This window comes from Agelaius phoeniceus, unplaced genomic scaffold (assembly GCF_051311805.1).
Source record: "Agelaius phoeniceus isolate bAgePho1 unplaced genomic scaffold, bAgePho1.hap1 Scaffold_113, whole genome shotgun sequence".
In the NCBI taxonomy this organism is placed as follows: Eukaryota; Metazoa; Chordata; class Aves; order Passeriformes; family Icteridae; genus Agelaius; species Agelaius phoeniceus.
In genome coordinates this window covers 110001-112500 of record NW_027509877.1, presented here as the reverse complement: position 1 = coordinate 112500, position 2500 = coordinate 110001, and the positions used below count along the sequence as shown (strand labels likewise).

Sequence of the window (2500 nt, the reverse complement as noted above, 5' to 3'; positions counted from 1 at the left end):
GAGAAGTTGAGACGACACCCTGAGAAGGATAACGGTCGCCAGAAGACCAACGGCCAGCGGAGGGAGGGGCTGCTGCAGGCTCATTATCAAAAGACGATCAAAGAAGGCTTATCAGCTGGAGCAATTAACATCTTCCCCGGAGCATTCAAGCAATTAATGGACGGCCGGGAAATGAGAACAATGATCAATCAAACAGCGCAGGACTGCTTTGGATGCCTGGAATCGATAAGCCAGATAAGAACTGCTATGCGTGGGAAAAATTCCGGGAAGAAGGCAACTATGGAGCAACCAGCAAGAAAATTCCAGAAGTGGATGAAAGATAGGGCGATCAAAAAAGGTAATTTCCTTCGCTTCCAGCGTTTATTTCATCTCGACAGGGGGAAACTAGCGAAAATTATTTTGGATGACATCGAATGCTTGTCCTGTGATATATCACCCAGTGAAATTTATTCGGTCTTTAGAGCCAGATGGGAAACACCTGGTAATTTTGCCGGCCTTGGGGACTTTAAAATTACTGGGAAGGCAGACAACAATGCCTTCAAGGACTTAATCACGGCCAAAGAAATTGAACGAAATGTGCAGGAAATGAGCAAGGGCTCAGCTCCAGGTCCAGATGGGATTACTCTTGGGGACATCGTAAAGATGGATCCCGGGTATTCCCGGACTGCTGAGCTCTTCAACTTATGGTTAACATCTGGGGAGATCCCGGACATGGTGAGGGGGTGCAGATCTGTTCTGATTCCGAAGTCGACAAAACCGGAAAGATTAAAGGACATCAATAACTGGAGACCCATCACGATCGGTTCCATCTTGCTGAGACTGTTCTCCAGGATTGTAACAGCAAGGCTAAGCAAAGCGTGCCCCCTCAACCCAAGGCAAAGAGGCTTTATTAGAGCGGCAGGTTGCTCTGAAAACCTGAAACTCCTGCAAACTATAATTCGGACAGCCAAAAGTGAACACAAACCACTGGGTGTTGTATTCGTGGACATTGCTAAGGCTTTTGACACCGTAAGCCACCAACACATCCTACACGCTTTACAGCAGAGGGGAGTGGATCCCCACATCGTTGGACTGGTGAAAAATATGTACAAGGACATCAGTACGTATGTCACCACAAAAAGAGACACACACACAGACAAAATCCAGATCCGGGTTGGAGTAAAGCAAGGTGACCCGCTGTCACCCCTTTTATTTAACCTGGCAATGGACCCCCTGTTGTGCAAGCTGGAAGAGAGCGGTAAAGGATTTCATCGAGGAGAGAGCAGTATAACAGCAATGGCGTTCGCTGATGATTTGGTCTTGCTGAGCGACTCCTGGGAAAACATGCAAACAAACATCAAGATATTAGAGACCTTTTGCGATCTCACCGGTCTCAAAACACAAGGGGAAAAGTGCCACGGCTTCTACATCAAGCCCACAAAGGACTCTTACACCGTTAATAACTGCGCTGCATGGACCATCAATGGCACACCCCTGAACATGATTAATCCCGGAGAATCTGAGAAATACCTCGGTCTGCAGTTTGACCCCTGGACTGGGCTAGCAAAAACCGACCTCACCACAAAATTAGAATTCTGGCTTGAACGAATTGATCAAGCTCCACTTAAACCTCTGCAAAAACTCGACATCCTCAAGACTTACACCATCCCTCGACTGACCTACCTGGCTGACCATTCAGAAATTAAAGCAGGGGCTCTGGAAGCTCTCGACCAGAAGATCAGAACAGCGGTCAAGGACTGGCTGCACCTACCTCCGTGCACCTGCGATGCCATCCTGTACTCGAGCACGAAGGACGGCGGTTTGGGCGTCACCAAATTGGCGGGACTGATCCCCAGTGTACAGGCCCGAAGACTGCACCGGATAGCGCAGTCCTCGGATGAGACAATGAAGGAGTTCCTGGAGAAAGATCAAATGGAACAATTATATAGAAAATTGTGGGTTCAAGCTGGAGGGGAAAGAGAAGAGATACCCTCAATTTGGGAGGCACTACCGACAAGTGAACAATCTAATAGAGGAGACACAACCTCGGAGTGGGAAGCACCGATCCTGAAACCTAAATTTCCTAAACCTTGTGATTGGAGGAAGAAAGAATTCGAGAAGTGGACCAAATTAGTATCCCAAGGCCGCGGTATTAGTAGCTTTAAAAATGACACGATTAGTAACGATTGGCTCCAATATTATAGACGCATACCTCACAGGAAACTCATCACTGCACTACAACTCAGGGCTAATGTCTACCCCACGAGAGAATTTCTCTCCCGGGGTAGAGAGGAAAATTCCACCAAGGCCTGTAGACACTGCAACGTGGAAAGTGAAACTTGCGCCCACATCATCGGCCAATGCCCAGTGACGAAGGACGCCAGAATCAAGAGGCACAATCACATCTGTGACATGCTTAGTGAGGAGGCGAAGAAGAAGGACTGGGTAGTGTTCAAAGAACCGTACATAAGGGATACCACCAAGGAACTGTACAAACCAGATCTGATATTTGTCAAAGATG

General features: G+C 47.8%; 1 pseudogene; it reads left to right on the top strand.

The window, feature by feature from the left end:
• The window catches only part of LOC143693014 (28S ribosomal RNA), a 9150-nt pseudogene that overhangs the window by 4787 nt on the left and 1863 nt on the right, over window positions 1-2500 (top strand).